The 14444-nt window shown below is 35.6% G+C and overlaps 1 protein-coding gene across 1 annotated transcript in view; it reads left to right on the forward strand.

The window, feature by feature from the left end:
• USP9Y (ubiquitin specific peptidase 9, Y-linked) overlaps positions 1-14444 on the forward strand; it is a 144737-nt gene that overhangs the window by 52812 nt on the left and 77481 nt on the right. The window contains 8 exon segments of the mRNA NM_001009110.1: positions 1534-1716; positions 3218-3305; positions 5707-6049; positions 7592-7687; positions 8776-8987; positions 10149-10389; positions 10736-10885; positions 11657-11777. The gene's annotated coding sequence lies outside the window, so the exon portion shown is untranslated.

Raw genomic sequence — 14444 nt, forward strand, 5'->3', positions numbered from 1 at the left:
ATTTTTTTTTTTTTTTGACACAGAGTCTCACTCTGTCGCTTAGGCTGGAGTGCAGTGGCACAATCTCAGCTCAGTGCCACCTCTACCATCTGGGTTCAAGTGATTCTCCTGCATCAGCCTTCTGAGTATCTGGGATTACAGGCATGCTGCACCATGCCCAGCTAATTTTTGTATTTTTAGTAGAGACACGGTTTCACCATGTTGGTCAGGCTGGTCTCAAACTCCTGACCTCATGATCCTCCCTTGTTGGCCTCCCAAAGTGCTGGGATTATGGGATTACAGGCATGAGCCACCATGCCCAGCCAAGAGATTACTTTTTACCATGATACATAATGTACTGAAGAGACTAACTGCTCACTCAGGAGTTTAGAATCACACAGCATTTTAAGTATACTCAGCAACACTGGAGCTCACTGAAATAAACATATTTTAAGTATTCATGACATTTCATTTTTTCTAAAATTTTTTTTTTTTTGAGACTGAGTCTCACTGTCACGCAAGCTGGAGTGCAGTGGCAGCGTGTCAGCTCACTGCAACCTTCATCTGCTGGGTTCAAGCAGTTCTCCTGCCTCAGCCTCCCGAGTAGCTGGGATTAGGTGCCCACCACCATGCCCAGCTAATTTTTATATTTTTAGTAGAGATGGGCTTTCACTGTGTTGACCAGGCTTGTCTTGAACTCCTAACCTCAGGTGATGTGTCTGCCTTGGCCTTGCAAAGTGCTGGGATTACAGGCGTTAGCCACTGTACCCGGCCTTTTCTCTTTTTTTTTTTCAATATTTCTAAGCTATGTTGTTCATCTGTTTTCTCTAATTGTCACAAATTTTCTAAAAATTTTCTAATACTCATCATTTATTTTAAAAGATCCATATATATTAATGAGTAGACCAGTGCAGTTCAAGCCCATGTTGTTCAGGGGTCAACTGTACTTGTTACTGGGAAATAAACATAACTTTAAGGAATAAAATTAGGTGATGTGTCCAGCTTACCTTCAAATGGTTCATTAAAATGACATATACATATAAACAGAGATACCTGTAAAAACAAATAGGCAACATCTAAACAGTTGATATATCTGGATAAACAGTAGTTCATTGTATTATTTTTGCACCTCGTCTATAAATTTGAAATTACATTAAAATGTAAAGTCATACACATAAACCACCCCCATGCCACACACTCCCCCCTCAAGAAAAAAAAATAGCTTTTAGTTCAAAGTGTATAGGGGATGAAAAAGTACCTCGAGTGCCAGTCTGATGTTTAAACAGATGTTTCAATATCGTGGTCGGAAAAACAAGAAAACATATATGCAACTGAAAGTCTCTTTATATTATTGTGCCAGATTTTTAAAGAAAACTTGAGGGTCTGAAATTTGGTGCAATCTGTCAGTCTCATGGAAGTAAGCTGTATGTTTCTACAACAGTTGCCAGGTGTTCCTGTATATAGAAGTAAAAAGCCACGAGTCAAAATATGCGAGATTTCTTTCTTCACTAAATATTGCACATTCTAAACATTCTATTCCATCTTTATTGCAAGTCAAGATTTTGCTTCTAATTGAAGAACGTTTTTTGGCGCCAAATGTGAACATTACAAGGTCCAAGAGATGTATACCTGAGAAATACCTGTGTCTGTTGCAGAAGAAAAACAACATATTTCTCCCATACTATGTTTAAAAGTTTCGGGATAAAGGTCTTTCATTCCTGACAACACTTGGTATTGGTATGTATTTCAACTGTCTTCTGTTTAATGTCACAAACAGTCATTTTCAGGCATATGGTTTTTATCGTATTCTTCTAATGCTTTTCTTCTGTTACTTTTATTTTGCTAGGTATTGGGATAAGCCACCTTAGGGCACTTTTCCTTAAAAGCATGGCTTTTGTGTTGGAGTAAATTCATATTTTAGTTGAGTGTTACCTTTTGAATAAGTTGTGTGTGTGTGTGTGTGTGTGTGTGTGTGTGTTTGAGATGGAATCTTGCTCTATCACCTAGGCTGGAGTGCAGTGGAGCAATCTTGGCTCACTGCAACCTCTGCCTCCCATGTTCAAGTGGTTTCCCTGCCTCAGCCTCCTGAGTAGCTGGGACTACAGGCGTGTGCCACCACACCCGGCTAATGTTATATATTTTAGTAGAGACCATGTTGGCCAGGATGGTCTCGATCTTCTGACCTTGTGATCTGCTCGCCTCTGCCTAGCAAAGTGCTAGGATTACAGGCGTGAGCCACTGTGCCTAGCCAGGACAGTAGCTTTGAACTTAGTCTTTGCTGTTTAAAATGTATTTACAGGTCAGGCATGGTATCTCACGCCTATAATCCCAGCACTTTGGGAGGCCAAGGCTGGAAGATCATGAGGTCAAGAGATCAAGACCATCCTGGCCAACATGATGAAACCCCGTCTTTACTAAAAATACAAAAATTATCTGGGCATGGTAGTGTGCACCTGTAGCTCCAGCTACTTGAGAGGCTGAGGCAGGAGAATCACTTGAATCCGGGAGACAAAGGTTGCAGTGAGCCAAGATCGCACCACTGCACTCCATCCTGGCAACAGAGCGAGGCTCCATCTCAAAAAAAAAAAAAATTCTTTACAAACACTGAGATTTTCACCCAGTAGATGATGTTAATAAAGTAAATAAAAAGCATTTACCAATTTTATATTAAAAAATAAAGATTTCTGACATAGGCTAAGCCTGGTTTCCAACACAAGTATTTATAATCATAATGACAAGGTAGGTTTTTCAGAGTATCTGAGACTGTTTGAGCCAGTTCATACCCTGGTGATTGAGATACTCATATGATAACTTTATAAAATACAGCATTTTCTCTCATCTTAATTTTTTTGAGTGAATAAAGAGTGATATTTTTAATGTTGAAATACTTTGCCTACAAAGAAGGAAGGAAATATTTTGCCTACAAAGAAGGAAGGAAAATGGAAACATGATGGTAAAAAAATCGTAGGCTGTACTCACAAATTGCGCCAGTGTGTGTGATGAATGAAGGGGGAATTAAGACTAAAAAAATATTTTTGATAACGTGTTCAGCAAGTTATATTTTTCTTTGTGTAAAAAGTGACTGTATTTTTGTGGAAGTAAAGGGTTTAAATAAACATACCATAATTACAAGTTTCTGTTAATGAGAATGATTATTAACTTAATAATTTCTTTTTACCTAAGTCAATAATGTTGTGGATATACATGTGTATAATGCATAATTTTGGTTTATTTGCAGATCGTGAAGACTATGATCCACAAACAGTGAGGCTTGGAAGTCGATACAGTCATGTTCAAGAAGTTCAAGAACGACTAAACTTCCTTAGGTTTGTTTTAAACCATCAGTGCTATTCTTTTAAGGCACTGCAGTGATAAGGAATGCAGGGTTATTCTGTATTTATTTTTTCTTTTTGAGATAGGATCTCATTCTGTCATTCAGGCTCAAGTGCAGTGGGGCAATCTAGGCTCACTGAAGCCTCAACCTCTCCAGGCGGTGATCTTCCCACTTCAGCCTCCTGAGTGGCTTGTGAATATTTTAACAATGATAGAGACAAAAGCAACCTCTAACTATGTATAATAACATTACTTTAAATGGGATAAGTAAAGTTGTCTGTCCTTTAAGCCAAAACTATGTTCCAAACTGAATTTACTCAGTAATACATAGCTTTTAATGACATGTATTTTTTTATGTATGTATAGCTTGAATATTGAGAGAGCTCTTAGAAATGCAGTTTACCATACCATTGCAAGAAAAGTATTTGAATAAGTATACTAAGAAAAGTTGCCAGAACTATTTATCAGTGTTTTATAAAATTCACTGAATTCATTATTTTTCTCTATTAATTCTGGGATTAGTTTTCTTTTTACAGAGCATGTAATTCTGTTTGCTGATCAATCATATAATTTATGGGACAATATTTATTTGACATAAAGTCTGTTTTTTTTTTTTATTCAGTCAGTTCATAACTATTGAGGATTTTATGGTCTGCCAGATAGATCTCATCTTTATTATAGGATTTCAGTTTGCAAAATATTCTAGTATCAGGTTTTCTGACACTTGTAGTACCTTTTTTTTAATATTCTTAATATTGAGTATCTCTTCCAAAGTGAGCCATTGTTTTTGGTAAATGTGTTCCTTAGGTTTATTGGATTGGAAAAATTAGTTAGAATTTATTCATTCTATTAGTAAAGTTTAGAATCAGATGACCTTCCAGAGTTCATATTACAGTACTACAGTTAATCAAAGGGGGAAGCTATAAGAGCTAATGCCGGCTGTATATATTTGGCCTTGTGCTAATCACTTTACTCATCATGACAGCCTTGTGAGGCAGGTGTTAACTCCTCATTGGGATTCCGTTTGGGGAAAACAAAGTGCTTTGAAATCACACAGCTGGTATGTGATAGAGACCAGATTACCCATATAGAAGTTTTTAAAAGTGTCTGCCCTATGACACTAGTGAATTTTCAGACATTTACACTGAAACCTTAGTTTACAAACTGCTGTGTTTCATCTTGCTGGATCTCTTGTTGCTCATTTATAAATTAGGATGAGAGAGATTAGGTAGATTTAATCTAGGTGGTCCCTTCATGCTCAGCACTCTTACAGAGATATTAACAACTTAAAATTAAGATCCAGGCCAGGCGTGGTGGCTCACACCTGTAATCTCAGCACTTTGGGAGGCCGAGGTGGGCGGATTACCTGAGGTCAGGAGTTCAAGATCAGCCAGGCCAACATGGTGAAACCGGGTCTCTACTAAAAATACAAAAATTAGCTGGGTGTGGTGGCACACGCCTGTAATCCCAGCTACTCAGGAGGCTGAGGCAGGAGAATTGCTTGAGCCTGGGAGGCAGAGGTTGCTGTGAGCCGAGATTGTGCCACTACACTCCAGACTGGCCAACAGAGCGAGAGTCTGTCTCAAAAAAAAAAAAAATTAAGATCCAGAAGAAGAAACCTTCTGCTATTAAATAAAAACGCCACACTCTTTTTGGGAATAAAGCCACTGTCATTTTGTTAACTAAGTGTGAAGTTATTATTCAAATTAAAATAAACTTATTTTTCCTTACATTGTCATTCATAGAAATGGTAGACAGAGTGGGTGGAAGAGTGCTAAGAGAAAGTAGAAGCCAACCAAATAAAGAGACTGCTTAAAGCAGACTAATCATTGTTTTATTGTAGTGAACTAATAAATAGTGAAACAACTAAAAAGCTCGAGGACATCACTGAGGACACACTAATGATTACAGAGATAGACATAATTTTTAATTACTGGTGGATTTTTTGTTTCATATGGCTAGTTATGAGTGCAATATTTTCAGAAATGTAAGCAGTTTAAGCCGCTTTAAATTCACGGTGATATTTAGTTATCTCTGAAAGTCATTTAGTGTAATAACCTTATTTTGCAATGATATAATTTAAGGGAGAGCTAAATCAGTATTGGGTTTCAGAAGGTGAGCTGAAAATGAGGAGAAGTCTTCTTACTTAGGGCACATCACCCAGCAAAGTTGCTGGCATTTTGTAGCTGCCTCATATATATTTGTTAAACAAATGTGAATACCTGACACATTTTAAATTCCAGATACGTGTTTAACAAATTATTTTGAAAGAATTCATATTTTTAAAGCTGTAATTAAAATATAACTGTGGTGAAGTATTATGTTGTGCCTGTCAAAACTTGCTTTGCAGGAAAAAACTATGTTGACCCTAATTACTGATTTTGTTTCTCCAAGATTTTTACTGAAGGATGGCCAACTGTGGCTCTGTGCTCCTCAGGCAAAACAAATATGGAAGTGCTTAGCAGAAAATGCAGTTTATTTTTGTGATCGTGAAGCCTGTTTTAAGTGGTATTCCAAGTTAATGGGGGATGAACCAGACTTAGATCCTGATATTAATAAGGACTTCTTTGAAAGTAGTGTGCTTCAGCTTGATCCTTCCCTTTTAACTGAAAATGGAATGAAATGCTTTGAAAGATTTTTCAAAGCTGTCAATTGTCGAGAAAGGAAACTAATAGCAAAAAGAAGATCCTATATGATGGATGATTTGGAATTAATTGGACTAGACTACCTTTGGAGGGTAAGTGAGCAGTAAGAACTTTGATATGCCAACATTGTACCTGAGGTTACTTTTTAAAAATAATTCAAGAGTCATAATTTTGCCTGAGAATTTCATGGCTATATTCTGTTTTGATGCTTGTCCTAGAAATCTAGGTGTGCAAGGATAATTGCTCTTCTTTACCTTCTTATATTTTATTCATTACTGGTTTTTTCTCTCACCCTGTTGTACTAACTTAGAATCTGTCACCCTTTTCAGATGTATAGAATTATAGTAGGCTGGGTGCGGTGTCTCATGCCTGTAATCCCAGCACTTTGGGAGGCCGAGGCAGGCAGATCACAAGGTCAGGAGATCGAGACCATCCTGGCTAACACGGTGAAACCCCGTCTCTGCTAAACATACAAAAACAAAATTATCCGGGCGTGGTGGTAGGTGCCTTTAGTCCCAGCTACTTGAGAGGCTGAGGCCAGGAGAATGATGTGAACCTGGGAGGCGGAGCTTGCAGTGAGTTGAGATTGCGCCACTGTACTCCAGCCTGAGGACAGAGCGAGACTCTGTCTCAAAAAAAAAAAAAAAAAAAAAGAATTATAGTAACCCTCTACATGCTAACTACATCTTCTATTCTCCCCTCCTTTGTGAAAGTTATTCTCTTTTTTATATAAGATAGATCTTGAAGTTTATATGTATTTGATGCTGACATGAACGATGGACGGAAGACTATTGCTAGGATATCATTATGAATCAATACCTTTATTGATATTGTTCACTTTGTATATATTTAAATAGCTGGAATAAATGTTGCATGCTCATAAAGCTAACTTTCCCATATTAATAGTGTAATATATCTTGTTGCCATCTTGATATATCTAATCTGTTGTGTCACAGCTTATATTTTGGGTTTTATTATTTACTTATTCTCTGGACAAACTTTATGTAAACTGAGAAGTTGCTACAGTGTTCCATTAAAACCAGTGGTTTTGAAACATTTTAACTAGTAGTAACTCCTATCAATTAAAAAACTATATACAGGTAGTGGAAGTAAGAGAGGAAAGCTTGCATTTCTTTGCTTAGTTTCCCATTATTCATTTCCTTTCTGTCTTCAAACTCCCCAAATTTTCATTCCTGAAATACTCTAAGGTGCAAGGATTCTAAACTTAGTTTGAAAAACACTGATTTATTAAATGATTGGTAAAGATTTACAAAAATTGCTGGGGCCAGCAGGATAGCTCTATGTTAAATAGTATTTCTCGCACCCTTTTTTTTTTTTAGCATACTTGAATTACCCCTTGAAAACCTATCAGCTTGACTAACAAGTTGACAAGTTAAATATTATCACTTGAAGTATTTGTGTCTTTCATTCTTAAGCAAACGGCTTTGTTCAGAAAACTTGTATTTTTTATTAATCTTTGAATTCTTAAGATCACTTATATTGAGTATCAAAATCAACTTATCTTTAAGTTATTGAAGATTATATTAAAAATAATTAAGGATATGATTTAAATTTAAATACCAAATTAAACTGTATCTTGAATGGTTTTAATACTGTAATATTTTTGGAACCAGGTTGTGATTCAGAGTAGTGACGAGATTGCCAACAGAGCTATAGATCTTCTTAAAGAGATATACACAAACCTTGGCCCAAGATTAAAAGCCAATCAGGTGAGAATTGAAGTGCTTAAAAAGATCCACAACAATTGGGTTAAGTTGTTGGGTAGTATCTTTTTTAACCTGAAAATAACTAGAAAATAATCTTTAACTCTTGTCAAAAATATTTTTTCAGTGTTTAATCCACTTTTCTCCCTTGCCCAATGCTGACTAAAGAAATGTTTCTTTGATAATTATCCTTAGGTGATTGAAATAATTTTAAATGTAATTATTCATTATCGTATGTTGAGATGGCCAGAACTTTGTCTGAGATTGGCCTTTTGTCTAGGCATTTCTTTTTGTTTGTCTTTCTGAGATTTCTGTCTGTCACCCAGGCTGGAATGCAGTGGTGCAGCCACAACTCAGCTACAGCCTGGAGCTCCCAGGCTCAAGCTATCTTCCTGCCTCTGATTATAGGCGCACACCACCGCACCAGCTAATTTTTTTTTTTTCGTTCTTCTTGTTAGAGATGAGACCTCACTATGTTGCCAGAGCTAGTGTCTAACTCCTGGACTCATGCTATCTTCCCTCTTCAGCCTCCCAAAGTGCTGGGATTACAGGCATGAGCCACATGTGCCCGACTGGACATTAACTTTTTTTTTTTTTTTTTTTTTGAGATGGAGTTTCGCTCTTGTTGCCCAGGTTAGAGTTCAATGGCGGGATCTTGGCTGTCTGAACCTCCGCCTCCCAGGTTCAAGCAATTCTCCTGCCTCAGCTTTCCAAGTAGCTGGGATTACAGGCGCCTGCCACAACACCTGGCTAATTTTGTATTTTTTTAGTAGAGACGGTTTCACCATGTTGGTGAGGCTGATCTTGACCACCTGACCTCAGGTGATCCACCTGCCTCGGCCTCCCAAAGAGCTGGGATTACAGGCGTGAGCCACCACACCTGGCCAACATTCACTTTTTAAAAACAAAATTGGTTTATACTTGCTAGTTTCACATAATCAGTTTCCTTTTCAGGAAACTTGTGTTTTACTACTGGGTAAATATGACTATGATTGAATTACCTTTAAATTGACATTTTACTGCTTTTTATTAGATTGATGTCACATTTCATTTGTAAACAACCTGGATTATCTGTATTTGTCCATTATTTATAGGTGGTTATCCATGAAGACTTCATTCAGTCTTGCTTTGATCGTTTAAAAGCATCGTATGATACACTGTGTGTTTTTGATGGTGACAAAAACAGCATTAATTGTGCAAGACAAGAAGCCATTCGAATGGTTAGAGTATTAACTGTTATAAAAGAGTACATTAATGAATGTGACAGTGATTATCACAAGGAAAGAATGATTCTACCTATGTTGAGGTTTGTGTGAAGTTGATCTCTAGTGTTAACTTACAATTACTTAATATTTTCTTAGAAAGTTACTTAGGAAAGTAATAATAGGTTAAAAGGAAAGTGGGGGATATTCTTATTTCCGAATTCCAATATTCTCACCTTTAAAAACAGCTGTATCTTTTTTTAAAAAGATGCTTTTTGATAGGGTACATTTCTATTTTGATTTATGTTTGGGTAAGGTATTTCACTCATTAGTTAACAGTGTCTCTTTTATTTTTCCAAGTCGTTATCATTCCTTAAGTGTGATAGACTTATTTTGCATTTGATGGTTTTTTTATTTGAACGTTCTTAAAAATAAAATTAAGAACTGCTTATTAAGCCAGTATGAGAAGGAATATTTTTAAATGGTGTTTGCTAAAATTCCTTTAAATTTAAAAACTAATTACCATAAAATAATTAGATGATCTAATAGTCAGATATTAATATAATCATAAATTATATACAAATTCTATAGCACGTGATACGAATAATAATCATATAACTAAATCATATAAGTATAACTAAAGTCAGTTACTTATTAACAATTTAATGGCAATTACAGTTTTGGGGAAAGTTTACAGAATGAGCACAATCACGTTTTTTAAAAGTCTGATTCCACTTTCTTAACTGAAAAAATGTAAAATTGCTTTTTAATACTGTTTTTTATTTTGCATCTTACCTATCAGAAGAGAATAAAGTAAGCAAGATTATACCAAGATAAATATTTTGGGGTATATTTTGACAGAAACGTGCATTTTAGCATTTTTGTTGATATGTTCAAGCCGAAACTCATATTCCATGTTTGAAAATAGTCTTAGTGAGTTGAGTTTTGTGGCATGAAAATAACTGAAGCATTATTCATGTCTGTTGTGATCTATCGTAAGTAGGAAGCTTTTTTTCAGCCTTCACAGAGATAAGATTAACAACAGAATTTGATTATTACATTTCCAAGATTGTGATGTTTGTTCACGGTTTAAAAGAAGCATGGTGTTCTAAAGATCCTAAATACAAAATAAGTTGTTTTAACTGTCCTCCTCTGACTTAATAATAAAATATTAAATTTTCAGGGTTTTTTTTAGCAGTCTGCTGAATATCATTGTGGTTTTTTCTTTTTTTTTAATTCTTTTTATTTACTTATTTATTTTTCAGAGCATTTCGTGGCAAACACCTCTCTCTTATAGTTCGGTTTCCAAACCAGGGCAGACAGGTTGATGAGTTGGATATATGGTCTCATACGAATGACACAATTGGTTCAGTACGGCGATGTATTGTTAATCGTATTAAAGCCAATGTAGCCCACACAAAAATTGAACTTTTTGTGGGTGGTGAGCTGATAGATTCTGAAGATGACAGAAAGCTAATTGGACAATTAAACTTAAAAGATAAATCTGTAAGTAAATACAGCTTTTAAATAAGTCATGAAACTTAAATGTTGAGGCTATATTAGTAAGCCTCAACATTTATTATTAACGTATTATTTAGTAAATGTCTGTTGGGCATCTAACTATTATGTACAAACTTCTGTGTTGGTATCTAGATTATAATCACCTTGAATAAGATAGATGTCACAGAACTTAAAGGAAATACAATTAAATGGTTATGTCAGACAGTAATTTTTAAATGTATTTCTAAAATTAAAGCCTAAGATGTATTTTAACCTTTCAATGTATCTAGTTCCCATTACTTGTAGAAATGTTTTGCCTTGTCTTTGCTACTAAACACACTGTTATTTTCAGCTAATTACAGCCAAACTTACACAAATAAATTCCAATATGCCAGCAAGTCCTGATAGCTCTTCCGATTCCTCAACTGCATCTCCTGGAAACCACCATAATCATTACAATGATGGTCCCAATCTAGAGGTGGAAAGTTGTTTGCCTGGGGTGGTGAGTAATTCTCTATTCAAAATATGAAGAAATGTGTAGAATAGTTCTTTTTCTGAGGAGCTTCATAGATTTATAGAGATTCATAAATGGGTCAAAATGTCAACAGTATAGTCAACTGTTAACTTCTGAGTGAATTTCTTAGTTGTAGGAATTTATAATAAAATTATGTAGGTAGAATTAATCTGTTACAGCTTACGTATGGTATTAAATATATAGCTCTAGGAGGTACTACTATATTTTCAGTCTTTTAGGATAGTTTTAAAGAAAAATAGGATGTATTATCTTTCTATGATTCTTAGAAATACATCTCATATGTAAAGGAACAGCAGCTTCTACCTTTCTTAGCCTTTCCCTCAGCCTCTTAAAAATTATGCCTACAATTATACCAGTCACTTCAGCATTAGGGAGATTTAAGTCTCTGAAAAAATTGGATTAGGAATTTAATTCCTGAGGGAGTGAGGTGCCTTTTGTATAATCAGCATCTGAGTACTATGTGAAACTACAGTTTATAAAAAAATTGAAAAATTGTTGCAATGAAATTACTCAAAGTATATTAGAAAGCTTAATATGTAATGTATAAATTTGCATGTTGAATCAATGGATTTATCAATGTAAAAATAGTCATTTGGGGTGGTATAAATGGTATATCCAGAAATGTGATTGACCAATAGAAACCTTATTTGAAGGATAGACAGTGGATAAATTTTCATTAACAGAAAACTTTTTGTAGCACAATTTGCAGGCAAATATTTTGTATATTCTGTATTCTAGATAATGTCAGTGCATCCCAGATACATCTCTTTCCTTTGGCAAGTTGCAGACTTAGGTAGGAACCTGAATATGCCACCTCTTAGAGATGGAGCAAGAGTACTTATGAAACTTATGCCACCAGGTAAGAAAATGATCCATCCCCCTATTCCACAGAAAGGATGCTCATAACTACATGATGGATGAAAAAGAAAATATTAACAAATTCTGTTTGCAAATCTAATATACTTTGTGGAATAGTCTCTAATGTTGATCATGTGTCTTTCATAGTGTTGCTGATGAAAATATTTTCAAGGATGGGAAAATATTTAGGAGCATTTAATTTTCATGAAATACTTCTAGAAAACTAATACTTCAGAAAGTCAGGGTTCTTTCAAGGCTCCCAGTGACGAACAGCAGTCTCCTACCTCATCCATCTATCAAAGAAAACTCGCCCTCAAGGTTTACCTTTCATTACTGGATATACCATTTTTTTTCTAAGCACTATGCCCATGCTATTTTTGTGTGTCAGGTTTTAGACATTAAGTATTGACTTGTGAAAATGTATTTCTTATGCATTACCACATCCTTACTCTCTGGTCATGTCACAGTTTTTGTTTAAATCTATATGCATTGTTCACATTTTTAACACAATGTGAAAATACTACAATCTCCTAAGTTACTCACACATGATTATACTAAATTTTAATATTGCCTTTATCATTTGCTTGGTTTTCTTGGTGTTAATTACTAAATTTTCTCATACTCCTTCCAGTAATTTCCTAAAACAATTGTTCACGTGGTCAAATCTGTTATATCATGTTTTCTTGGAGCATTTCATCTTCCTGCTGCCTTGTGCTTTGTTCTCTTTGACACAGCTATCATTCTGGGACTTCTGTATACAGCCTTTCCTTTGGTGGTCTTCTGGTGCTCCTTGGTCTTGCCTCTTTCTTGAGTTAATCTTCATTTTGCCGAAGGACACCCTCCTAAAAATCGATACATGGAAAACAAGATTTTTTTGTTAAGACATTACTTTTCTGAATGCACCTAAACTCTCCCACATGCAGTAGTTTATTATTTGGTTGTTTTGTTTTTTTCTATTTTTTTACTTGGAGTAGGTTGAACATAGAGCTGAAAGCAGAACATCTGCAGTTTCATGGCAATATTGGCTGCTGGGAGGACTGAACCTGTTGTGTCTTAACTTTCTGTCTAGAAGCTTTGTTTTTAACTCTTTAGTTCTGAAATCTAATGATGAAGTGCCTTGGAATGGTAGTTGTACTTTGATTTTTTTGTTGTTTGTTGTGTGTACTAAGTAATCAACAGATGTTGTTAGTTGAAAGAGTAGTTTCTTCAGCTGTGAGAAATTGGTATTTTTGTATAAATAGCATCTGATTTTGAACGTACTGTCATTAAATGGCTTGTATTTCTTGGCCTACAAATGAGCCATTTTCCAGCTCCAAGACTAAATTGGCCATTTACCTGATCACTGATTTGTTTTAGTGTAAAATGTTCCATAGAAGATAAAATATGGACTCTCTAACATACAAATAAAATCTACCATATGTATATGTCTATAGATGTGCCTTGGAGATACTGTGGTTTCCATTACCATACCACCACAATAAAGTGTACCTCTCAATAAATCAAGTCGGACAAGTTTCTTTGTATCCCGGTGTGCATAAAAGTTTTTTACACTAGTGTAAAACTAAAAGTTTTATACACTATACACATAAAAGTTTTTTACACTATAAATGTGCAATGGCATTATATCTTTTTAAAAAGGTATACAGCAATTAAAAATACATTATTGCTAAAAAATAGTAACTATCTTGTGAGCCTTCAGCGAATTGTAACTTTTTGCCATTGAAGGGTCTTGCTTCAACATCAACTGCTGCTAACTGATCAGGGTGATGGTTGCTGAAGCGGGGGACATCTGTGTTCTTAAAAGGAGACAACAGTGAACTTTTCTGCTATTGACTCTCCTTTCTGGATAGATTCCCATGTAGCTTGGGATAGTATTTGATAGCATCTGACCCCAAGTAAAACTTATTTCAAAACTTGAGTCAGTCCTCTCAAACTCTGCTCCTGCTTTATCAACTAAGGTTATGTAGTGTAATATTCTAAATCCTGTGTTGTCATCTCAACAGTATTCATATAATATTTTCCAAGTGTAGATTTCATCTCAAGAAACCACTTCATTTGCTCAGCCATATGAAGCAAGTTCATCTCTGTTAAAGTTTTATTGTGATATTGGCAGCAATTCAGTCACATCTTTAGGCTTCACTTCTAATTCTAGTTCTCTTGCTGTTTCCACTGTATCTGTAGTTCCTTGCCCGACTGATGTCTCAAAGTCATCCAACTTCTTTCAAACTCCCAGTAACGTTGTTATATTGACCTTTTCCCATGAATCGTGAATGTTCTTAGTGGCATCTAGAAGGGAAAATACTTTCCAGAAGGCTTTCAACATACTTTGCCCAGATTCAACAGAGGAATCACTGTCTATGGCAGCAATAGCCATACAAAATGTAATCCTTTGTTCAGTTCCACAAGCTTCTTTTTGAGACAGTTTCACTGTGTCACCCAGGCTGGATTGCAGTGGTACCCTCTTGGCTTACTGCAATCTCCGCCCTTTAGGTTCAAGTGATTGTCCTGCCTTAGCCTCCAGAGTGGCTGGGATTACAGGTGTGTGCCACCACGTGCAGCTAATTTATCATATCTTTTGTAGGAATGGGGTTTCACTGTTTTGACCAGGCTGGGTCTTAAATATTTAATTTGACCAGGCTGGGTCTTAAGCTCCTGGCATCAAGTGATC

This window comes from Pan troglodytes, chromosome Y, assembly GCF_028858775.2.
Source record: "Pan troglodytes isolate AG18354 chromosome Y, NHGRI_mPanTro3-v2.0_pri, whole genome shotgun sequence".
In the NCBI taxonomy this organism is placed as follows: Eukaryota; Metazoa; Chordata; class Mammalia; order Primates; family Hominidae; genus Pan; species Pan troglodytes.